At 37.0% G+C, this 26,954-nt stretch overlaps 1 long non-coding RNA gene across 1 annotated transcript in view; it reads left to right on the plus strand.

Moving 5' to 3' along the window:
* The window catches only part of LOC116408684, a 133,011-nt gene that overhangs the window by 15,103 nt on the left and 90,954 nt on the right, over positions 1-26,954 (plus strand). The window contains exon 2 of the long non-coding RNA XR_004221150.1: positions 17,596-17,659. This is a non-coding gene — a long non-coding RNA (uncharacterized LOC116408684). The remainder of the gene's footprint in view (positions 1-17,595; positions 17,660-26,954) is intronic.

Below are 26,954 nucleotides of genomic sequence, written 5' to 3' on the forward strand. Positions count from 1 at the left end.
CTCCCCCCATACTATCTGACCCCGCTAGCTCTTGTTCAGTAAGCAAGAGACTTCGCTCAAGATTGTTGATTGAACACAGTGTTGCAACTTGTTCCTCTAGTGCTCTAACGTGAGCTTCTAAAGTTGCAATTCGCTCACATCCACAACAGAGGTATGCACTTTGGAACTGTTGTTCCACAACTGCATACATGTGGCAGGCTGTGCACTGTGTCAGACCTTCAATGTTGCTAACACTCATTCTCCCTAACACTCATTCTCCCAACACTCATTCTGACCAACGTTTCAGTTCCTCACTGAAACGTGAGGTCGCGCGAAAATTAACGCATGTGATATGGCAACTTAACGCACGTGATAATACTATAGTGAATTGCGCGCTAATTTCCGCGCCTATTTTAACGCAAAAAAGTGTGCGATCAAATTTATCGCACTTTAATGAATCAGCCCTAAAATATTTAACTGACAATTAATCAGAAGGGTAATTGATAAGTGTGGGTCAGGAACTATTGGAGAAATTAAAAATGGACTGTAAGTGCTACAGGGAATTAAAAAAAGATTAGCTATAAAATACAACAAAACAGGTTATGAAAGAAATAAAAACAATCCCATCATAAAGGAAAATAAAATAGCACATAAGGCTAATTAATATTACCAGAAACTAAGCTAAATACAATAAAATATGTTAAAGCATTTGCAGAAGGCAGAATACAAAATATAAAAATGGTTTATATAATATATTTACACAAAATGTAAGGCTTGATGCAATGGGTAGTACTGTAAATATTGATTAAGACAAGGACATTCTTACTGATTTTTCAGAAATATTATTTTTTCAAGGTGCCTAGCAGCTTAAACAATTTAGATACTTACATAGATACATAGGGCCTGATTCACTAAAGTGCGATTTAACGTGCGCTATTTATAGCGTGCGTTAAAAATTTTACCGCGTCTTAATTTTGGCGATTTTTCGCACGATTCACTATAAGCATACTCGCGCTTTTTTACGCGCGATATTGCATGCGTTATTTAACTCGCGAAGACTATTTTAATGCGGTATTTGCTGGTACATGTGCTAAATTACGCCCGCGAATAGTCACCGCATATGAATGGTAGCTTAGAAATAGTGTATAAAAATTGTCGCCGCATATAAATGGTGTATATAAATATTAGCCACATATAAATGGTAGCATATAAATGGTATCATATAAATAGTAGATGCTTATAAATAGTAGCCACTAGTGATGAGCAAATGTGTTCTGGTTATCTTTAGTGAAAATTAGCAAATCTTTCGAAAGATCCACGAAACGGCAAAAAAATTGTTGCTGTGACTATTATTTTTTGACGCTTGTATAAATTTTTGTATGTGCGGTGAATTTTTGCGTGGCAAATTTTTTCAGGCGTTTTGCCATTGGCGGATTGTTTTGCGAAACGCATGAAAAAATCCGCCGCAAAAAAATTCAACGCACGTCCAAAAATTTGCTGCGAATACATGCCTGGCGAAACATTTCATCACTTGTAGCCAAATATAAATAGTCGCGCAAATGAACGCATGCCATGTTAGCCATACACGCCAATACTTGCAGAAAATTACTGTATTAAAAATGACCATTTCCCTGCAAACTGGCGGCTGCGTCACTCTAGGGGAAACACATACTTGAATAAATAACACTGTAAGTCCATATTTTATTGCAAAAAATCATTTACTGTACTTTTGTATAATTTTTCGCCTGCCTGTAGTAGGTGTTAATTTTCGCATAGCCGAATGCGATATTTAGCGCGCAAAAGTTATAGTGAATCATGCGATCATATTCTTTTCAGCACGGAAATGAACGTATACGGTAAAACTAGCGCGAGAAATACTGCATGCGAAAATGCGACATCGCATGCGGTAATGCTGTAGTGAATCGCGCGCTAATTTTCGCGTCTTTTTTACCGCAAAAAAACGTGCGATAAACTTTAGTGAATCAGGCCCATAGTGTTGAAAAAGACCATCAAGTTTAACCCTTCCAAGTAAACTCTGCACACACAAACCTATACTGACCTATCTATACCATACAGTATATACCAATATCAAAATCAATCAAAAACTGTAGATTTGGTATCACAATAGCCTTGGATACTATGCTTGTTCAATAAATCATCCAGGCCCCTCTTGAAAGCATTGCTTCAAATGAAATTCCTGCTCCTCTAACCTAAAGGGGTGGCCTCTGATGCGCTCATCATTTTTATGGGAAAAAAGAACACCCCCTATCTGCCTATAATCCCCTCTAATGTACTTGTACAGAGTAATCATGTTCCCTTGCAAGCGCCTTTTTAACAGAGAAAACAAACCCAACCTTGACAGTCTAACCTCATAGTTTACCAGTTTAGTTGCATGTCTCTGCACTCTCTCTAGCTCATTAATATACTTCTTATAAACTGGAACCCAAAACTGCACTTTATACTCATGGTGAGGCCTTACCAGGGACCTATAAAGAGGTAATATTATGTTTTCATCCCTTGAGTTAATGCCTTTTTTATGCAAGAGAGTACATTATTTGCTTTAGTAGCCTCAGAATGACACTGCCTGGTATTAGACAACTTGTTATCTTCAAAAATCCACAGATCCTTCTCAATTAAGGATACCCCCAACACACTACCATTTATATAGTGTATAACTCACTCATTTTCCAGTTTGCTGCCCAATTTTCCAATTTTGTCAAGTCGCTCTGCATCCTGCATTGAACTTATAGCTTTGCTCAATTTAGTATTGTCAGCAAAAATAGAAACAGTACTTTGTATGCCCACCTCCAGGTCATTAATAAACAAGTTAAAAAGCAAAGGGCCAAGGACTGACCCCTGTGGTACTCCACTAACAACACTGGTCCAAATAGAAAATGTTCCATTTACCACCACTCCTTGTAGTTTTCTATCCATATACAAAAATTATGTTGTTGCCCAATATTCCTCAATTTTATCATTAAGTTTCTGTGCCGTACTGTATCAAATGCTTTAGCAAAGCCCAAGCAGATGACATCCACTGCCATTCCGAGTGTCGAGGTTCCTGCTCACCCTTTTATAAAAGGCAATAAAATTAGTCAAGTGGCAAGATCTGTTACACATAAAACCACTAGAGCCTTTTTGAGCTAAAGGTAGGTGCAATAGGTCTTAATACTCAGTCACATTGTTTTCTGGGGGACTTTATTTTAATTGCATCACAGACTCAAAGTCATTAGACAGTGTAGGACTCACGTACAATGAGGGGCCTTGACGAGCTTACATATTTTGGCCAAAGTGTGGTACTAACACCTCATTTTTTGTAAAAAATATTTTTAAAGGCAAACTAAGTGCTGGCAAACTTTCTTTCTCTTTGTGTATAATTAATGGCTTTTTATCATTTATAGCAGCTGGTCAACTCCAGATTGTGGGTTAGACTGAGCGCTGGCACAATAGTGTGTTTCTAGCAGCTGGTCAACACTACAGCGTGGGTTAGACCGAGCGCTGGCGATTTCTTTCTGTGTTTTGTGTACACATAAAACCATGCTGGTACATGATTTAAGAGGAAATAATTTGTGATGAGTGAATCTGTCACGTTTTGCCATAACATTTTTTTAAATTTTTTAACATTTTTTATTTTTAGCAAAAATGCAGAAAACACAAAATGTATTTGCAAACGTGCAGTACACACTTCCACCAGCACGAGGCCAAAGTGGCTTCATCTGTATATATGGTGATGTATATTCCTAATATTTTTTAAACATAGGATGGGGAGGGGAAATTTTCTGAAATATTGTAGGACCATCCCTTTGGGGTGGATCCTTTGTAGTTGTTAAACTATAACTGTCCATTGGCACACTTGTATTTGTTGCTGTCCTAAGTAAGGACGTGGACTACTTTTGATATAAAGTCCAGAGTGCATCAGTATATTTTTTGTTATACTGTATAACTAAGGGGAACAAAGCAGGGATCCCTTATGTGATTTGCACCTGGCATTAACTGAATAAAGGAGTGCAGGTCAACCCATACATTTGTTTAGTTACTATCGCTAGTTACCTTTGTAGCTTTGACATAAAACTACACCCGTAACAAATATGAATTTCTTTGTCAATGGATGGGCTTTTATAATTGACATCCCAGGTAGTTTTAATACAACACCAATATGAAATATGTAATATAACCCTGCAAACCAGAGCAGGCAAAACAGCAGATTTACAGTAACTACTAGGCCTACTGCAAACTGGATGTATTCCCTGTATCTCAGCCATTGGAGAAGAGCCCAAAATCACCCCTGCCACTTCCCAAATACTCAAAGTGAAAATGCTTGTAAAAGCAGGTATTCGCACTTTTCAGCCCCAAAATGATAATTGTCAGGATTGAAAGAATCCATATCAGCACTGTCATCATGTTTCTCATTCAAGTGGGTGAGACAAACGTGGTGTTGTCAGACACTTATACCGCCTAAAATAACCTTTCAGAGCCTACATCCTGTGTGCCATTAGCCTTAGATATTTACCCATTTTGTAACCTTAGAGAAGCCCTAGCAGTCATACATACATACCCATGCATAAAGTTATGCAATGTCATATCTGTGCTAAGAAGAGACACCTCAAGGTTGATGTAGAGCCAACAGGCTTGTACATTTATATGATTTTTTTTTTAAAAAAAGTTTGGTCAGAATAGTCACTGTGCTATCATTTTTCATTCTCTCTTTCTATTCACATCATGAATTGTTTCATGTATGTTGTAAGAAAAAAGTACAAAGACGCTACTGCTAATATATATATATATATATATATATATATATATATAAATTTAGATGTACGTAGTATGTAAAAATGAAAAGAGTTAATTGAATTTTGTGCCTTAGGCAAAGGTGACTTATCCAAGGTCTGTAGAAATTTGTAAGATTAGCACAGCTTTGACCTATTTCAAAGGTAGTGATACATCACACGTTTGTGCCCACATATATATATATTAAAAACATTCAAATTAAAATTTATTTTCGCATCAACTTTGGTATCACCAAAAAAAGATGTTTTTATCTTACTTGTAATTTAATCTTTCTGGACCTCTTCCTCTCTCTGTGTCTTGTGGGAATTCACTCAACTGGCCAATTTAGTAATACCAAATACTTTTCCAAAGTAAAAAACAGTGACAGCCAGGGTAGCTTAAAAAATAAATGTTATTAAAATTTTATTAATGGACATGGCAAGGGGACTCCTCATCTGACCCTTAACTTTCAACCATCCCTCTGAACCCCACTGTTACATACCTTAATAAAACATCAGGAGCCAGAAATGGGTAAAATGTCCACAGCATTTATTCACATTTTATCAAATAAACAGGACCTTCCCAGTCTCACTCAGAGGCAATATTCAAAGCCAGAATTCCAAGAGATCTCATAGTCAGCACTATGTCAGCAGAGCATAGTCAGTACTATCTCATTGTATCCATTACTGAGTATTAGGCTGCCTCACAATGAGAGAAGTTTAGCAGCGCTTCTGCCGGTCCTGAAGTCTCAATGATAGGAAATTCAAGCAGGCTGTCTCTTAGCACAAGCAGTAGTGCAATGTCATATCTGTGCTAACAAGAGACAGCTCAAGGTGATGTAGAGCCCAACAGGATACTACCTTAATATGAATTTAAAATCACTGTGCTATCATTTTTCATTCTCTTTTTCTATTCACATCATGAAATCCAAGCAGGCTGTCTCTTTGCACAAGCAGTAATAGCGGCTGCATTAATCACCCCACCTTGCAGTCAAAGGAGAGAACCTTCTTTCTCCCTCTTCTAAAATTTCCTGTGCAGTACTCTGGCAAGTCTGTTCTACCACTGCTGTGACAAATAAAACTTAAAACTGCTGTGACATTAAATGGTTACACCCTGTTTAGGAGGAGGAGCATTTACAACTAGGTCAAGTTGTTAATATGGAGGAGTTTAGTTATCTGGACATTGACTGGAGTAATGGGATGGTTAATCAGAAAAAGCTAGAAGGTTTGTAATTATGCTAAATGACAACTTTTTATTTCAGGCAGCTCAAGAACCTACTAGGAATGATTATCACTTGGACTGGGTGATATCTAGTAATACTGAACTCATCCCTAACATTTGTGTAGGTGAGCATTTAGGGAACAATGATCATAGTTACATAGGGTTGAAAAAAGACCATCAAGTTCAACCCTTCTAAGTAAACCCAGCACGCAACACCTATACTTACCAATCTAAACACTCACATACATAAACTATAAATACAACCCCTAATACTAACTGTAGATATTAGTATCACAATAGCCTTGGATACTATGCTTGTTCAAGAACTCATCCAGGCCCCTCTTAAAGTCATTAACAGAATCTGCCATTACCACATCACTAGAAAGGGCATTCCACAACCTCACTGCCCTCACTGTGAAAAACCACCTACACTGCTTCAAATGGAAACTCCGTTCCTCTAATCTAAAGGGGTGGCCTTTGGTGCGTTGATCGTTTTTATGGAAAAAAAGAACACCCCCTATCTGCCTATAATCCCCTATAATTTACTTGCACAGAGTATTCATGTCCCCTTGCAAGTGCCTCTTTCCCAGAGAAAACAGCCCCAACCTTGACAGTCTAACCTCATAGTTTAAATCTTCCATCCCCTTTACCAGTTTAGGTGCAAGTCTCTGCACTCTCTCCAGCTCATTAATATCCTTCTTAAGGACTAGAGCCCAAAACTGCACCTCATACTCAAGGTGAGGCCTTACCAGGGACCTATAAAGAGGCGAAATTAAGTTTTCATCCCTTGAGTCAATGCCCTTTAAGATAATGCTGCAGAGACAGCTTTATAAGTATAAATATATATATATATATATATATATAACTAAAACACAAAATTTTAGACGTGCAGAATTTGCCAGTATAAAGAGCATTCTATCCAGGACTGGATAGAATTTATCCCAGGGTATTAAAAAACTTAGCGCTGTGATTGCCAAACCTCTTCACTTCATTTTTAAAGATTCGTTGAGGTCTGGCATGGTGCAGAGAGACTGGTGAATTGCTAATGTGTTGCCATTATTTAAAAAGGGTTCCTGTTCTCAGCCTGAAAACTATAGGACTGTTAGTCTGACATCAGCGGTAGTAAAGCTTTTGGAAGGGGTAATAAGGGATAGGATACTTGAATACATTGCAAATCACAATACTATAAGTTTTTGTCAGCATGGTTTTATGTGCAACAGATCTTGCCAGACTAATTTAGCTTTGCCTTTGCCTTTTATGAGGAGGTGAGCAGGAACCTTGAAGATGGAATGGCAGTGGATGTCATCTACTTGGACTTTGCTAAAGCATTTGATACAGTACCACACAGAAAGTTAATGATAAAATTGAGGAATATTGGCCTAGAATATAATATTTGTGATTGGATAGAAAACTGGCTGAAGGATAGATTACAAATAGTGATGATGCAAATCTGTCCCATTTTGCTTAGGCAAAAAATTAGCAAAACTGTGAAAAAATTCAAGAAACGGCAAAAAATGAATGCCTATCGTGTGACTTTTTTGACACATACTACTTTTTTAGCCACGCAGCAAATTTTTCTGCTGTCAATTTGTGCCAGGCATGGATTGGCAGCAGATTTCCGCATTTTGCCATTGGCGAATTGTTTCGCGAAACTTCTGTGAAAATTTGGAAAACTTTGTCGCAGTTAATTTTTTTTTGTCCCATGTCAAATGCCCGTTTTGCAAATTTTCTTGCTTTTTCGCAAATTTTATGGCAAAGCGAATTGGGACAGATTCGCACATCACTACTGGCAAATAATTTTGATCATCACTTATAACAAAGAGTGTTGGTAATTGGAACATTTTCTAATTGGTCAGTGTTGTTAGTGGAGTACCTGCAGGGCTCTGTCCTTGGTCCTTTGCTTTTTAACTTGGTTATTAATGACCTGGAGGCAGAGATGGGCCACCTCAACCCATCTTACGCGTGCATGAATGTGTGCCATTGAGAGGGGGCTCAGCACTTAAGCGATCAGATGGCGTGCAGAGGGTAGAGCAACCAGGAAATCAGTGGTGGGGGTAAGAGATCCCTGACTAGGGGTTGGCAACAGAGGTACCTGCCTAGTGCCCCTTCACTGTTACACCCTAGGCAGGTGTCTCTCCTTCCTACCCTTAGTTCCGGCCCTGCCTGTAGGTGTGCATAGAAAGTACTGTTTCTATTTTTTGTTGACAATACTAAATTATGCAAAACTAAGTTCAATGCAGGATGCTGCTGCTTTGCAGAGCAATTTGATAAAATTGGAAAACTGGGCAGCAAGTTATACACTAAATGGTAGTGTGTTGGGGGTATCATTACTTGACAAGGAAGGATCTGGGCATTTTTGTAGATAGCAAGTTGTCTAATTCCAGGCAGTTTCACTCTGTGGCTACTAAAGCAAATAAAGTGCTGTCTTGTATAAAAAAGGGCATTGACTCAAGGGATGAAAACATAATTTTGCCTCTTTATATGTCTCTGGTAAGGCCTCACCTTGAGTATGCAGTGCAGTTTTGGGCTCCAGTCTGGAGAGAGTGCTGAGACGTAAAGGGAATGGAAGACTTAAACTATGAGGTTAGACTGTCAAGGTTGGGGTTGTTTTCTCTGGAAAAAGGCACTTGTCAGGGGACATGATTACTCTGTACAAGTAAGTTAGATGGGATTATAGGCAGATAGGGAATGTTTTTTTCCCATAAAAATGATCTTCGCACCAAAGGCCACCCCTTTAGGAATGGAGCTTCCATTTGAAGCAGTGTAGGTGGTTTTTCATGGTGTGGACAGTGAGGTTGTGGAATGCCCCTTCCTAATGATGTTGTGATGGCAGATTCTGTTAATGTCTTTAAGAGGGGCTTGAAAGAGTTCTTGAACAAGTATAGCATCCAAGGTTATTGAGATACTAAAATCCACAATTAGTATATATGTTGGTATATATGGTTTATGAGTGTATATGTGAGTGTATAGATAGGTCAGTATAGGTTTGTGTTTGCTGGATTTACTTGGAAGGGTTGAACTTTATGGACTCTGGCCTTTTTTTCAACCCTCTGTTACTATGTAACTATGTAAAAGGAAAAGGAAGTAAAGAATTGATTCAACCTTTTAAAATCTCATTCCATCACTTGTTTTAATAACGTTAAGCAATTTGGCAACCATTTTTTTTCCTTTTATTTTAAGAGCATTACTTGATATATTTTCTGTACAGGTAGTCTTTAAGTCCCTGCTCAAAAGCTAAGTAAAAAATACTTAAAGCATTGATTCAGGTCAGTTGAGCAACCTTAATACACTTTAGTTCACTATGGGACTAACCATATCAACATGCCAATTTTCAGTAAATTCACTTTACTCCATAGCAAAGATAGCTACAAATCATTACCTCTGGAGTAAATTTTAGATTAGAAAAACATATTAGCTTGCATTTTATATTGTATACAGGATCAATAAAACCAAGAAACCCTTGAGTCATCCTACTAAACTGTGATTTCTTGCCAGAATCCTTTCTAGGAACAAAAGCAAATATGTGCATTACTATACATACCTTGAAGATGATAAATCAAACAAAGGGGATGCGTTATGTTAAGGAACCTGTACTGCACTTAGAAAAATACTTTTCACTAGAAGATGAAAAAATAAAAGAACTTAATTGTCAAAGGGTGTGGAACTGCTAATGTAGATATTTTTGGCATTGGTCATTGCCAAGTTATAATAATGGGACATATTAACCCTTTCACTTCCAGCCATTTTGGTCAAAGTGGAATTTTTATTGCCAGACTGTTTTTGAACATTTTGCACTCTTTCACTTTAGGGTGCCATTCCTTGGGGGGACTTTTAGTTTACCCAGGAAAACAATATGTTGTTTTTTCAGGAAAACCTAAGCTTTCAAAATTTTTGTGTAATTCCATATCTGTAAAAAGTTATAGGCTTCTAAATGTCCTATGTCCTTCTAAATGTACAAAATGAAAAAAAATGCCATACTATAAACACATGCCAGAAACAAAAAATTAGAAATTCCCATGTCTATTGAATGCACCAATACCAAATATATATAGTTTTATGGAGATTTCTTACTTGTATAGTTCAAAAACTCCCAGCAGTACACTACCAAAATATTAAAACACTGCTTCAGAAACACACATTCTTTAGATTTCAAGGCCAATAATTCCACTAACAGAAGGTTTATCCCAGAAAATTATACATTTTTGTAAAGAACAGAATAATGGCTACAGTCTATAACATCTCATCTCCTACAGGTCAAAAAGTAACCAGATAAAACATCCTAAATATGAACACCAGGGGTCCACTGAACAGTTTGATGCCCAATATGTATAGGTTTACCTACATTCCACAATATAAGGGCCCTACAATAAAAACACCCCTATATGCTCTATCAAAACCAACACATTTACATCATTTTATGTGGGATAATGCTACCAAAAAGTATGCTCACTCCAGAAATCCATATATTTTTGGAAAGTACACATTCCCCTAAATACAAAATGGGTACACATCTTTTTCTACTCCAAAGTACCAAGCCACAAAGCTTTACTAAAGTAAAGTTTGATGACATTTACAAAAATCACCTCAACTATGCAGCATCTTGTTTTCTACAGGTCATAAGGTAGCAAGATAAAACACACTAAATTTGAATTGCCAGTGTCAACTGAACAGTTTGATACCCAATGTGCATAGGTTTACCCAAGCATGTGGTATGTAGGGGCTCCAATGTGAACATTCCTGTAATTTCAGCTCCTGCAAAATCAACACATTTACATAATTTTATGTGGGATAATGCTACAAAAAAGTACTCACCTCAGAAAGCCTCATATTTTTGGAAAATACACATTCCCCTGAATCTAAAATGGGTACCCATGTCTTTCTACTCTAAAGAACCAAGCCCCAAAACTAAATTTGCCGATTTTGATGACATTTCCAAAAATCACCTCAAAACTTACACTATGCAGCATCTTATTTTCTACAGGTCATTAGGTAATTATATATAAAACACACTACATATTAACCCCAGAGTTCTACTGAGCAGTTTGATGGCCATGATGTATAGATATACCAAAGTGTGTAATGTGTACTGACCCCAAATGACATGCAGTTTCTGCAAAAAGAACCCCAATGACTGCATATTATGGGGCCTATTCACTAAAGGTCGATAAAACGTGGCCCTATTTATAGCATGCGTTAAAAATATTATCACTTCTTATTTTTTGCAACTTAATGCTTGATTCACTTAAAGGACACTTGTCATAATTAAGAAGCTAGTTCTTTGCATCATTTAACTTGCGATGATTGATTTTCTTGCGTTATTTTCCACTGTGTGCATTATTTCCCGCAGCGCACAATATATTTTGCGATATATTTTGCATGTGATATTAGTGCACGATATTACACACGTAACCATTACTTTCTGAAAACTACTGTTCTGAAAATTACCATTTCCCTGAAAACTGGAGGATGCATCACTCTAGGACGATAACATACTATACAGAGATCCCCAGGATCTCTGTATAGTTATACAGAGATCCCCAGAAAACCATATATTTTTGGAAAGTACACATTCTGATGAATTCAAAATAGGTAAAGATACCAAAATACCACATGGCAAAGATATGCTAAAACCAGATTAGGAACACTAATATGGGGAAAAAAATGCAATAAAGCCACAAAAATTGTGCAAATCAATCAGAGCAGAGTCCTGTGCAGCAGGAAGTTAGTGGGAGGTGCTGTGAGGGGGAGAAGGAAGGCCCAGGGGGCTGTCATTGCTCCTGACGATGCATGTGCTTGGCAGTTAAAAGGTTAATGCCTAATTAATGTGTTTGCATCCGAGTCTTTAACCTTTTTACTGCCAACGACATATGGGATACGCCGTGGCAGAAAAAGGGCTTAACTGCCAAGGACGTGTCCCATACGTCATTGGCATTTAAAGGATTCTCTCTGCAGCGATGACAGCCCCCTGGGCAACGAGCCAGGGGGGCTGTCATGTAGGTCCTGTGATGTGATCGTCGCAGGACCATCCTAGAAGTAGCAGATGAGATCGCATCGCGTCTGCTGCTTCCTGCTTCCCCCCAATGCTGCCGCCCACTGAGATCCTGCAGCCTGGAGGACAGAGGCAAGTGATCGGTGCTTCAGGACAGGTAAGGTATTGGTTTTTTTTTTACACACACACTTACATACATTTACTTACAGCACACAAATTAGCAGTTTTTTTTCACACTTATATACACTCATATACACACTGTCACACAACTTTTACACATGTACACACATGTATACACATGGGTTTTTTTTTTGTTTTTTACCACTTTGTTTTTAGTTTCTTTTACCTAAAAACTGTTTATTTTGACAGCGTGATTATTGGATCAGATATTCTGACCACTATTTACACGGTTTTGTCGCATTTTTATCCCTGTATAAGTGTTCCTAATCTGTTTTTAGCATAGCTTTGCCAGGTGTAACTTTGGTGTACAAAAATAACTTTACCTATTTTGAATTCATCAGAATGTGTACTTTCCAAAAATATATGGTTTTCTGGGGATCTCTGTATAGTTTGGGGGTGTTACAGCACATAATACGCTGTCAGGGGTCTCTGTATGCAAAAGCTGAGTTGGCAGGCGAGAAATCCTTATGCGCTATTTTCATTTTGGGTTCAGTACATACCACAGACTTTGGTATATCTATGCATATTGGGCATCAAATTGTTCAGTAGACCTTAGGTGTTCCTATTTGGGGTGATTAGCCTTTATCTGATCTGAAATTGTGAGAGATAAATGCGGCAAATTGCAACATTTTCATGCGATTTTCTAAATGTCATAAAAATCTGCAAACTTAGGAAAGCTTTACAGCTTGGTACTTTGGAGCAAAAAGAAATGTTTACCCATTATAGATTCGGGAGGATGTGTACTTTCCAAAAATATATGGCTTTCTGGGGTGAGTGTACTTTTTTTGTAGCATTATCCCACATAAAGGATGTAAATGTGTTGATTTTGCAGGAGCTGAAATGATAGATCATATGGGGGTATGTTCCCATTGGGGCCCCTACATGCCAAATATTTAGGTAAACCTATACATATTGGGCATCAAACTGTTCAGTGGACCCCTGGCGTTCAAATTTAGGTACTTTTATCTTGGTAACTAACACTATGTGGAAGATAAGATGCTGCAAAATGGAAGCTTTGAGGGTATTTTTGGAAATGTCATCAAAATTGCTAACTTTAGAAAAGCTGTGTGGCTTGGTGCTTTGGAGTAGAAAGACATGGGTACCCATTTTAGATTCGGGGGAATGTGTACTTTCCAAAAATATATGACTTTCTGGGGTGAGCGTACTTTTTACTAGCTTTATCCCACATAAATTATGTAAATGTGTTGATTTTGCAGGAGCTGAAATAACAGAAATGATTGATCATATGGGGGTATGTTCACATTGGGGCCCCTACATGCCACATACATTGGTAAACCTATACATATTGGGCATCAAACTATTCAGTGGACCCCTGGTGTTCAAATTCAGGGTGTTTTATCTTGGTACCTAATGCTATGTGGAATATAAGATGCTGCAAAGTGGAAACTTTGAGGGGATTTTTGGAAATGTCATCAAAATTGCTAACTTTAGAAAAGCTGTGCGGCTTGGTACTTTGGAGTAGAAAGACATGGGTACCCATTTTAGATTCTGGGGAATGTGTACTTTCCAAAAATATATGATTTCTGGGGTGAGCATACTTTATACTAGCTTTATCCCACATATAATGATGTAAATGTGTTGATTTTGCAGGAGCTGAAATAATAGAAATGATTGATCATATGGGGATATGCTCACATTGGGGCCACTACATGCCACATGCTTAAGTAAACCTATACATATTGGGCATCAAACTATTCAGTGGACCCCTGGTGTTCAAATTTAGGGTGTTTTATCTTGGTACCTAATGCTATGTGGGAGATAAGATGCTGCAAAGTGGAAACTTTGAGGGGATTTTTGGAAATGTCATCAAAATTGCTAAATTTAGAAAAGCTGTGCGGCTTGGTACTTTGGAGTAGAAAGACATGGGTACCCATTTTAGATTCGGGGGAATGTGTACTTTCCAAAAATATATGACTTTCTGGGGTGAGCGTACTTTATACTAGCTTCATCCCACATATAATGATGTAAGTGTGTTGATTTTGCTGTAGCTGAAATAATAGAAATGATTGATCATATGGGGGTATGTTCACATTGGGGCCCCTACATGCCACATACTTAAGTAAACCTATACATATTGGGCATCAAACTGTTCAGTGGACCCCTGGCATTCATATTTAGGGTGTTTTATTTGGTTACTTTATGACATGTAGGAGATAAGATACTATAGACTGGAAGCTTTGAAGCGATTTTTTAAAAATTTCACAAATTTTAATAAAAACCAGTAACTTTAGGAAAGTATTGCGACTTAATAGTTTGGAGTAGACAGACAGTTGTGCCTATTCTGGATTCCCCAGAATCTGTTCTTTCCAAAAATGTACAATTTTCTGGGATAAACCTTCAGTTAGTGGAATTTTTGTCCTTGAAATCTAAAGTATGCAGTTTTCTGAAGTAGTGCTTTGGAAATTTGTTAGTGTACTGCTGGGAGTTTTTGACCTATACAAATGAGAAATCTCCATAAAACTATATATATTTGATATTGGCACGTTCAGGAGACATGGGACTTTCCAAATCAGTATATTCGTGCATAAAATTATTTTTGTTTCTAGTTTGTGTGTTTATATTATGGAAAATTTGATTTTTTTTTTTCATTTTTAGACATTTAGAAGCTTATATCTTGGAATTACACAAAAATTCTACCATATTTTGAAAGCTTAGGTTGTTCTGAAAAAAACAATATATTGTTTTCCTGGGTAAACTAAAAGTCACCCCGAGGAAAGGCCCCTAAAGTGAAACAGTGCAAAATGTTCAAAAACTGTCTGGCAATACAAGTTCCACTTTGACCAAAATGGCTGGCAGTAAAAGGGTTAAAACTGTTCACTGCTTGTTATGATTCCCCTGTTTTTAGTGACATTAGCATTTGGAATGGTTGTTTACTAGTGATGAGCAAATCTTTCCCATATCCCTTCACTAAAAAATTTGTGAAACTTTGGAAAAATTAACAAAACTCCCCTTTTTTGACATGACCGTTACTTTTTTTCAAAAAAGTTTGCTGATGGTGAAATGTGAAATTTCGTTACAAATCCATGACTGCCGAAAAAAAATCTATACTTAAAAAAAAATGATAAAATAATGATTTAAAAACTCTCTTCTAAATACTTTTTTCTTCTGTTTCTTGGACTCTTTTCTCTTTTCTCTTTTCTGTTTCACTCTTTTCTCTGTGTCCCTAATACTCCAATTCATACAAATCTGATGCATATTGTATATAGATTTTACCAGCACATGAATTCAGTCAGTCTTTTTTTAATCAACAAAGCTGGTTACTAGTAATGAGCGAATCTGTCCCGTTTCGCTTCACCGGAAAATTTGCAAATCTTTTAAAAGATTTGTGAAACGGCGAAAATGTTGCGCGTCAATTCTTTTGAGGCCCGCGACTATTGTTTTGAGGCCCGCGACTATTGTTTTGAGGCCCGCGACTATTCTTTTGACACACGCTACAATTCTTTTGACTCGGGCAACAATTTTTGAATGCGTGGTGAATATTTCTCTGTTATCTGTTTTGTGAAACAATCCGCCAATGGCCAAATGCAGAAATTCGCCGCAAATCCATGCCTGGTTAAACATTTCACCATCACTACTGGTTATACATAAATAGATCCACTATGCCCAGTTTTGCCACCTACATGAACACAAATGTTTTGCCCCATTACATCACTTTTTTACATTAGGTGGTTAGACCTCACCACCTATTGTGTTCTCTCAGTAGTCCCTATTTGCATGTACAGTCAAACAGGGTAAAAGCCCAAAACATATACGTTGTAAAAATCTACAAACCTTTTAGGAAGAACTCATCAAAATACCTCGGTTCTCTATGATACCTTGCTGTAGTAACATAAAGGTAGTATCGCTCCAGAATGCTGACTAGTATATTACAAAGCAGTACTTACCTAATGCTGTGCCATTCAGTGAGGAATACCTCTTTATCAGGGAACCAAAGTCTGTAGGCTTACATGTTAAAATATTAAGTATATTTTTAGTGACCTTGAGTATGCAGTGCAGTTTTGGGCTCCAGTCCTTAAGAGGGATATTAATGAGCTGGAGAAAGTGCAGAGACGTGCAACTAAACTGGTTAAGGGGATGGAAGATTTAAATTATGAGGTGAGACTGTCGAGGTTGATGTTGTTTTCTCTGGAAAAGAGGCGCTTGCGAGGGGACATGATTACTCTGTGCAAGTACATTAGAGGGGATTATAGGCAGTTGGTGGATGTTCTTTTTTCCCATAAAAACAATCAACGCACCAGAGGTCACCCCTTTAGATTAGAGGAACGGAGCTTCCATTTGAAGCAGCGTAGGTGGTTTTTCACGGTGAGGGCAGTGAGGTTGTGGAATGCCCTTCCTAGTGATGTGGTAATGGCAGATTCTGTTAATGCCTTTAAGAGGGGCCTGGATGAGTTCTTGATCAATCAGAATATCCAAGGCTATTGTGATACTAATATCTACAGTTAGTACTAGTGGTTGTATTTATAGTTTATGTATGTGAGTGTATAGATTGGTAGGTGTGGGTTAGGTGTGCTGGGTTTACTTGGATGGGTTGAACTTGATGGACACTGGTCTTTTTTCAACCCTATGTAACTATGTAACTATTATCCTATGCTACACTGATATTAAATATTTCATCCTTGTTAATCCAACACATTGTTGTAGGGAATCTTTCAATTTTGCAAATAATGGATCCCTTATCCAGAAAGCTTTGAATTATGGGAAAGCTATCTCCCAATAAGTCCATTTTAAGCAAGTTCTGATTTTCTGTAATAATAAAACCATTTCTTTAACCTACCAAAGCGGCATGAATCCATATAGGTGAATTCTAGGGGGTTTATTTAGAGCAGACTTACATAAAGATGCCTTATCCAGAGACCACCTGATCCCAAGCATTCCAGATAATAGATCCTGTAGCTGTACTTTTTTATTAGCTTACCCATTTATCCTATAATAGAAATAAATGTATGCATTTATTAATATAGTGCTACTTGCATACACAGCACTGCTACCAGAGTAATTTAAAAATATCCATGGCTCTTGGACCAGAAACACACTGTTGTGGACTCTGAGTAAAGGGTTTACTGCACCACCCCAAGTAAGCCTGCAATTCACAGCTCCTACTATTTTTAGCATACTGGACTTTTGTAATGACCGATAGCAAAGAGCCCCTATGGGAGAACTCCTTGATAATTGCTGACTCCCATGCTGTAAAATGTTAGTGGTTAGGGACCCTTGAAAGAGCAGAGTTATAAATATGCACTAAAGAAGACTATAATTTGAACTGCCTTCAGGTGCTTCTACATTGCAAGGACACTCTTTAACTCCTGAAGCTCTAACAAGGAATTAAAGGCAAAACATAGACTCGCGATTAGTATTAGCAGCCAGTCCTGCTAAAAAGCATATGTCCCTTTTTACATAAAATAATAACAGTTATAATGTGTATTTTTGTTTTTTTACAGACGTATTTGATTCAGATCTTTGAGAGTATTTGGTGTATAAAAGGACTTGGCTCTGGTACATGTGGTAAGCCAATAAACATTTAATATGTTTAAACTTTGGAGACTTAAATCCGTAAGGGGTAAATTCCCCATCAAGCAAACAGGTCCATCCCAAGCTGTTTTTTTGAGCCAGTAATTCATTGTGGAAATAGTAGTCCTATCCAATTAACTACTCACAAACCTTCAACCACCCCTCCGATTTCACTAATTCTTCCACTCCTGTACATGCAAAACAATATTTTATAGATCTTGCCAAATTGTTATAGCTCAATGTGTGAATTCATTTGTGCCTGACTTGACATCTGACATCTGCATGAAGCCATTACTGAAAGTGGAATTGACCAGAATGATGTAGTCTGTAATTGCTGTAATTATAAAAATATTCTCTTGTATCACATGGGGGGATTATGCAGATTTTTTAAAACAACTTAAATGAATTGAACTAATGATAATAATTATGTAGCTTTCAGACAAACTCTTTTATTTAAGAATTAGTTCTTTTTAGCAGTAACTTGCATTGTAGCATCTATGTTATTAACAATACGAAAGGTTTTAGGCCTCATTTTAAAGCACCACTCAGTCTGCAAAATGCAAAAAAGGCTGCAATTTTTGGCACTTTGCACACTGTGGTGTATCGAGTAACAAGCTGACAGCCTTTGTGTTTCTTTTTAGAATGCAGTGGCATACCCAGTGGATTATACTTTATTGTAGTAGTCGATATAACAGTGGTGGCCTGGGGCAGGCACATAGGTGCCCTCCAACCCTCAGGGTCTGGAACAGCAGGAGATGCAGCCCTTATTGGGGCCCTGTTCTTACTGCCTGCCCTGAGGATTTTTGATCTGGCGCTCAGTGCAGATAGCAGCACCCTGTAGCACAAGTACTCTGTTAGTGAGCAAGGTAAATCCAGCGCTCAATACAGAGTGCAGCATCAGAATGGCATAGGGCAGGTAGCAAGAACAGGGCCCCAGTGAAGCCTGGGCCGCCTGCTGCTCCCCACCTTGTGCCCTTTGTTAATGTGCAGCGGTGGGGATAACTCTTATCTTAGTACAGGTGAATGGATTGTAAAATTATTGCTTATTGCTAATATTGAAATAAACCCAATTTTCTTTGGTCTTATTTGAAAGCAATCTGTTCTTTTGTTTTTGCTTGGGTTGAAGCATACAATTAATCTCCAGTCTACTGTTTTTGATACGTTCTCCAATCCCCATATTACCAAATCGCTTAGTGGCGTGTATCAAGATAGCACTGGTATGCTTTTGTTAGTATGTATGCTTTTTATGTATGCTTTTGTATGTATGTATATATACTTATGTATGCATTTTGGCAAGTGACAAGACTGATTTATGAAATCCCCAGACAGAGCAAAAATCGTACGTCTTAGTATTTGTCTCATGACTCAAGCTGAAATTTAAAGGTAGAGTTTGGCAGCAATGAGCATTCACTGCTTTCTTTATACTGTGTATATAGCAGAGTTCACATAGCAACCGTTTTCTTAAATAAACATCATTCCCATAACTCCAAAGGGAGATTATAAACCAAATTCTAAATTAAAATGGCTCATTAAAGGGGCAGCATAAAACAATATACACCTTTGTAAACATGAGCAAAATAAATAGAACCTATGCTGAAATAACAGATTTTTATTCATTTGAGGAAATTATACACATTATCAAACTGATTTATAAGCTATTACAAGGTCATACTGTGTAAAAACCTGGGTGAATTAGATGAATTATACATAATCTGTAATAATATAAATTTAATGGATTCATTGTTCCAGTTCAGATTTAGCCTCAAATGTGTGTGGACATTATATTCAAATGAAAGAGACTAGATTTTTAAATGTTTTTAAATGTTTTTGCTTAATTGACATAAAATTAAGGGACAGATTCACTTTGATGAAAAAAACGTATCCATTGGTTTAATATATGAAATCGCCTATAAAGTCTATAATAATAATCTGATGATTTTATAATCTGGCAACGAATTAGGAGATGCTTTTTTCTCTCATCAAACTGAATCTGGCCATAATTTTTAGTATGGGACACCAAGAATAATTCTATATTCTGAGTACAGAACTTCCATTTGAAACAGCGTAGGTGATTCTTCACGATGATGGCAGTGAGGTTATGGAATGTTCTGCTGGGTGATGTTGTGATGGCAGATTCTATTAATGCCTCTAAGAGGGGCACACTGTGAGCTAAGGTGATTTCTAAATATAAGTAGAGAGTACAGTTTTGTCAACTATGTTGACCCTAATTAAAAACTGTACACAACTAACATTTCTTTAATGAAAATATTAAACACATTACTAATCACTCCTTCTCATCCTTCTCTTAAGGTACAGTTCACAAAAGATACCAAAATGAAGCTGAGATATTTATTTATTAATGGAATATTCTTATAAAAACATATTGGGAAAATAATTGAATTTTTCTACATTATTCATCCTATTTCCTACATTAATACTTACTGCACTGTATGTCTTATTTTCACCAATGTTTGAATACAGAATTACTCATAATGCATCAATTAAGGAAGTTCAGCTGCTCTACATATAGATATTTTATTTTTCTAATTCTCTTAATGCATCCACGTTTACACATGAAGCAATGTGCTTCATTTTACATTCTGCCTGTACATGAAATGAGGAATTTCGAATTTCTTCTGCTTTTGATATTGACAGGCGGGAAGTGTAAATAACATTTGGAGTGTGGCAGCCATGTCATAAATTCAAGCATGTTTTCAATTTTTTTGGTCATTTATTTATGCTTTTTATTGATGTCTCATTCTCTAGGAATGTATAATGTGCTTTTTACTTATTTATTTATTTATTTATTTTTTGGGGAATTGCAACGTCGAATTCTCTGTGCTAATGAAAAAATGAAAAAAAATGCTCATCATAAACTATAGTCTAACTGCTGTAAAACAGATCTGAGAAAATGATTTAATGATACATTGATTCATAATTACAGAATTGCAGATTGTGTTTATAAGTGTAAACCCATAAGCATGCAAAAAAATCTATCTATCTATCTATCTGTCATCTTTTTTCTCTCTCTCTCTATCTATCTTTCTGTTTCTGCATCTCGAGGGAATCTTTGCAAAATGATATCTGAAAGTACAAAATGTATTTTAGCTTGGCTTGCATGTAGGGAATACATTTCTGTACACTATGTATGCCTTCCATCTGCCCTAAAGCTATATTGATGATCACTCAAATTGCAATGCTTATTTAGGCATATTCACTACTATACTTTTTCTCAGTAACCCTGCTTTGATGTACTGCTTGATTACTTTTTACAATTATGAATTGCCATCCTGAGATTTTATCTACCACATTCAAACTCATGGTGGAAACTCTTACTCATTGAAAGCCCACCTTTTAGCAGCATGCAATAGGCAGATTTACTAAAACTCTAACATTTTTCATTTTTTTTTATTCTAAAGTTCAAATAAACTTGTTTAAACAAATGTCTTACATTTACTAATTTACTTGCTCCCCCCCTCCCCAATGAACACAGTCCTTATTCTCCTCATCTGCTGTGTCTCCTAGAGAATTCTGAGAGAGACATACCTCACCAAAACCTGATGGGCGTTGTTGCCTTAAAATAAATTAAAAAAAAATCTCAGGACCAGCTTGAGCAAGGAAAATAATGCTTTTAACATTTGATTTTGGTGTCAAAAGTGACGTCAGCACCAAGAGGCGCCAACCCTGTTGCGCATGCATGCACTTGCCAGTACGTGCCAAAGAAGGGTGCACGCTGTACCAGAGGAGACCAGGGACCTTACAGTATTAGACTGCCTCTACCTACAGGCTCCAAACTCTGCTACCATAAGGAGCTGCATCAACAACCATGACAGAAGTTCGGCAGTCCTGCTGCTGGTCCTGAATCTGCAGTGTCTTGATGAATTAATACAATTCTGACTCCAAGTTTATACTGTATAAAGATACAGAAACCATAATATAACAATGCATTCAGAAAAACGTACACATTGAGTTATTAATACATAATATGAGAACATAAAGAAGAAAAATCTTGACATTTTTGCAATATATGCACAAAAAGGAAAGGGGGGGTTGGGATGTTTCTACCTGCTCAGAAGATAAAGAAGTGAATGCTTCTTTTCCTGACATCCCTCTCTTTCTCCACCCCCCAGCCCAGAGTACTCCTGCCTTAACTCTTTTCTTCTCACTTAATCACAGTTGCTTCTGATTCTGCCGATCTCTAAACATAAACCACCACTGCTGGTCATTTGGATACTTTGTCCTGCAGCCCCTGCGCTTATAGCTCCAGGGTTTTCCTTTCTCCGCCTGAAAACTATAGGCCTATTCATTTAACGTCAGTGGTAGGAAAGCAATTTGAAGGGGTAATAAAAGATAAGATACTTGAATACACTGAAAATCACAATACTATGACTTTGTGCCAGCATGCTTTATGAGTAATAGATCTTGACTAATTTAATTTCCTTCTATGATGAGGTAAGCAGAAACCTAGACTTTGATTTTGCTAAAGCCTGTGATACATTATCACACAGAGAGTTACTGGTTAGATTAAAAATATTGGCCCGGAACAGGCTAATACATAGATTACAAACAGTGTTGGTAAATAAAGCATTTTATAAATGGACCAGTTTTATTGGTTGAATACCACAGGGAACTGTCCTTTGCTTTTTAACTTTTTTTTTTTTCCAACCTTCAAGTGGGCATTGAAAGTACTGTCTCTATTGCTGCTGATACTAATTAGTGCAAAACTATAAGTTAATTGTAGGATGCTGCCACTTTGCAGAGTGATCTGACTAAACTGGCAAATAAGGTTCTGTGGTAAAATGTGCAAGACTATGCATTTGGTAGAAAAAACATAAATGCAAGTTATACACTCAGGGACCTATTTATCATGCTGTGTAAAAAATGGTGAAAAGATGCACCACACATCACCAGGCATGACTGTGTAAAAAATATCATGTGCCTCTGTGTAAAAATCTGGTGTATAGGAAGCAGCAGTATGAAAATGCTATGCTTGTTGAGTAAACTTTTCTTATTGACTTTAATGGATTATGAAAAGTCTGAAGTGCTGTAAAATAACTGCTCCAAATCAGGCATTTGGACAGCATAAAATAAAACAAACACCTTGGTAAATTCACTATTATTTTACACAGCCCCATAATGGTAGTGTGCTGGGGCTATCATTAATTGAGAAAAATCTGGGGATATTTGTGGAAAGCACGCTGTGTAACTCTAGGCAGTGTCATGTAGTGGCTACTAAAGTACTGTTTTGCATAAATTCGAGGGATGAAAACAATATATTGCCTCTTTTTAGCTCTCTGGTAAGGCCTTACCTGAAGTACGCAGTCCAGTTTTGGGCTCCAGTCCTTATGAAGGAGATTAATGAGCTGGAGAGATTGCAGAGACGTGCAACTTAAATGGTAAAAGGAATGGCATATTTAAACCATGAGGAGAGAATGTCAATGTTGGGGTTGTTTTCTCTGGAGAAAAGGCGCTTGCAAGAGGACATGATTACACTTTACAAGTACATTAGAGAGTATTATAGACAGATGGGGGGGATCATTTTTTCCACATAGAAAAAGGTCAACGCAGCTTTTAAGACTAGAGGAACAAAACTTTATGTTGAAGCAGCATAGGTGGTTCTTCACAGTGAGGACAGCGTGGTTGTGAAATGGCCTGCTGGGTGATGTTGTGATTTCAGATTCTATAAATGCATTTATGAGTGGCTTGGATGATTTCTTGAATCATAGTATACAAAGCTTTTGTGATCTTAAGATCTATGGTTAGTTAGTTAGTACAGATATTGGCATATGTTGTACATATGTGAGTATACAGTATACATAAGTCTATATATCTATGTGGATATATGTGCACTGGGGTTCATTTGGAGAAGTTAAACTTTATGGACTTTTGTCGTTTTTTACCCCATGTATGTAGCTATGTAATGGATCATTTTTGAAAAACCTAGCATTACTAAACTTTGGGGTTTTGTTACATATGGCCTGTTGCAAACAAAAGAAATTGGAAAGCAGGGTGCAAAGAGCCAAAACATGGTATTTATACTGTGCCTTGGTAAATGAGCTACAGTATCTTTTTTAATATAACTAATTTACTAGAACGAATGCAAATTTGAACTGGTGGATAACTAGAGACCAATTTGACATTTGTCTTTATTACTAAATGCCCTAATCAAAAAATTAGTTGTTAAGAGTTACCCCATTACTGTGAATAACCACACTAATTCTAGGGAGGAAAAACATTAGAAATGTTTTACACATTAACACATTATACATTAACAACAGATATTTAAGCTTAAATACACCTTTACTTCTGATTCTTAATTGATAAAAACACAATTTGGAGACAGAAGTTGGATTCCTAGATTATTAATAATGTTATTTTTTTTTTCTATGCATTATTAATAAATAGAACTTAGTGCATTTAACAAATGCGCCTAATGTTCAATGTGAGTACACAAGTTACCAAAAAAAAAAAAAAAGGATCCACAACATTTAATCACAATCTTTTAAAATAAAATATATTGTTCCCTGAAATATAAAGAATGCTCTGTATTTATGTTTTTCTAATTACAATGTCAAAAAGAATTGCTGAAAGAAACAGAACTGCTGGAGATATTCTGCTGTCATGACAACAAATTATTTCAATTAGTTGCTGGAAACATTTTTTTTTCTGTTTACATGTAATTAAATGGACAGTAGTTTATTACACAAAATACCTATTTTATACTCAAAGCTTTTTTCACACTTGTAAAATAAGTATTGGTAACATTTGAGTATATTTCTGAATTTTTTATTACACCAAGTTCATATAAAAAATTGGCTTGTTCCAATTACCTAATTTTTTAACTACTGTAGAACAGCATTTGCTTTATAGCCATTTAAAGTAGGTCCAATTTGTATATTTTGTTGGTTGCTGAAATAAAAATGCTGCTGGAGTACAAGAAACTATGCTTTAGAAACTAAGGACTAAACTGCAGGGAAGATTTTTTAGTACAGGTATGGGATCCCTTATCTGGAAACCTGTTATCCAGAAAGCTCCAAATTACGGAATGTCCGTCTCCCATAGACTCCATTTTAATCAAATAATTCATAATTTTAAAACTGATTTCCTTTTTCTCTGTAGTAACAAACCAGTACCTTGTAGCTGATCCCAACTAAGACATAAATAATCCTTTTTGGATGTAAAACAAGCCTATTGGGTTTAATTAATGTTTTATTGATTTTTTTAGCAGACTTAAAGTACAGAGATTCAAATTACGGAAAGATCCCTTACCCGGAATACCCTTTGTCCCAAGTATTCTGGATAACGGGTCCTATACCTGTATAGTTTCTGATATTGTTGCAAGGGCTAAGGAAATAACGCAACTGTGCAATGATGATGTCGGAAAGATTTTTTCTCTTATTGAAATACATTGACTGTATTGTCGGATATTGATGCAGAAACAGAACACACCAATCAAATGTATCTGATGCGACTTGCATTACAGCTGCAGGGATCAGAAATGTCATTAAATGTCTTAATGTCATAAATATAAATATAAATATGTCATAAATATATTTATATGAGTGTGTGATTTGCCTTTAATTTCACCATAGTGAGAAATCTAAACTCCAGGTAAGGTGTTCCTATAGAGAGAATGATTGTACTGTTAAAAAATCCTTGAGACTTTTCAGCTTTAATGGCTCTCCTTAATCACAAATTGGATTCTTTGATAAGCTTTTGGTAGTTCATATTTTAGAAGTAGCCAAACTCCTACTAGCCCAAAAATGGAAAAGTGAATTAGAAACGGAGTCTTTAGTTATCAAATGGGTTCTTGCATCTCTAAAATATGTTCTGTTGATTAGGCATTTAAAGCTAATTACAGACTATGTCCAACTCATTGCAATGAGCCAAGAAATGCAAGAGTAACTAAGAGGTTTGTTTTCCTACAATACTTTAGCTTTACTACTTTGCATAGGGCAGGAAAGTGGAACAGTGACTGTCAAAACCCAGGAGGGAAGATATGTATCTCCCAGATGCAGCAGAAGAGGAGAATAATGGGCTGTGTTCATCCGGGTGGTTGAAACCACTAGCGGTGCTGGAATTAATTAGTCACCACCTGTGAAAAAAAGAAATAGGCTGTGGGTGAATTCTCTTCCCAGGAAGTAGGAAGCAAAAATGGTGTAGTGTGCCTATACAGTTAGAAAAGTTAAGAGAAAAAGCATTATGATTATATTGCTCTGAATTAATAGTAGCTGAGGTATAGAGATGTAGCGAACTGTTCGCCGGCAAACTAATTCGCGCGAACATCGGGTGTTCGCAAGTCCGCAAATTCGCGAACTTTTCGTGATGTTCGCAATTTGGGTTCGCCGGCACCGAAAAAATCGCAAAACTTACGATAAAGTTACGAATGCTCCGAAAAAGTCGCAAAACTTCCGATAACGTTACGACTGCTCCGAAAAAGTCGCAAAACTTACGATAACGTTACGAATGCTCCGAAAAAGTCGCAAAACTTACGATAACGTTACGAATGCTCCGAAAAAGTCGCAAAACTTACGATAACGTTACGACTGCTCCGAAAAAGTCGCAAAACTTACGATAATGTTACGAATGCTCCGAAAAGTCGCAAAACTTACGATAACGTTACGAATGCTCCGAAAAAGTCGCAAAACTTACGATAACGTTACGAATTCTCCGAAAAAGTCGCAAAACTTACGATAACGTTACGAATGCTCCGAAAAAGTCGCAAAACTTACGATAACTTTACGAAAGCGCCGGAAATTACGAAAAAGTCGCAAAATTACCGATCATTTCGAAAAACAGCGTGTGTCAATTTTTCAGAGAAATTTTTGCTTCATCCCCCTCCTGCATGCCACTGTCCAGGTCGTGGCACCCTTTAAACAACTTTAAAATCAGTTTTCTGGCCAGAAATGGCTTTTCTAGGTTTTAAAGTTCGCCTTCCCATTGAAGTCTATGGGGTTCGCAAAGTTCGCGAATATTCGCAATTTTCAGCGGAAGTTCGCGAACAGGTTCGCAAACTTTTTTTTGAGGTTCGCTACATCCCTACTGAGGTACTGTCAAAAAGCAGGTGGTAGAGGTATACAATCTGCCAATGTACAGAATGAAGAAATGAGTTTGGCATGAATAGAGGAATGGGACAGGGTTGGGGATAGGCCTTAACAGATGTGGGAGTTAGGGATTTAGGGAGATGTAGTTTGTTAAAACGGAACCTTTATTTGCAAATCAAAGATATAAAGTAAGGTGAACCAAAAGAAGATTTTTTTTTAATTAAGAGGGCCAGTTCAACATCCAC

This window comes from Xenopus tropicalis, chromosome 2, assembly GCF_000004195.4.
Source record: "Xenopus tropicalis strain Nigerian chromosome 2, UCB_Xtro_10.0, whole genome shotgun sequence".
Lineage (NCBI taxonomy): Eukaryota > Metazoa > Chordata > Amphibia > Anura > Pipidae > Xenopus > Xenopus tropicalis.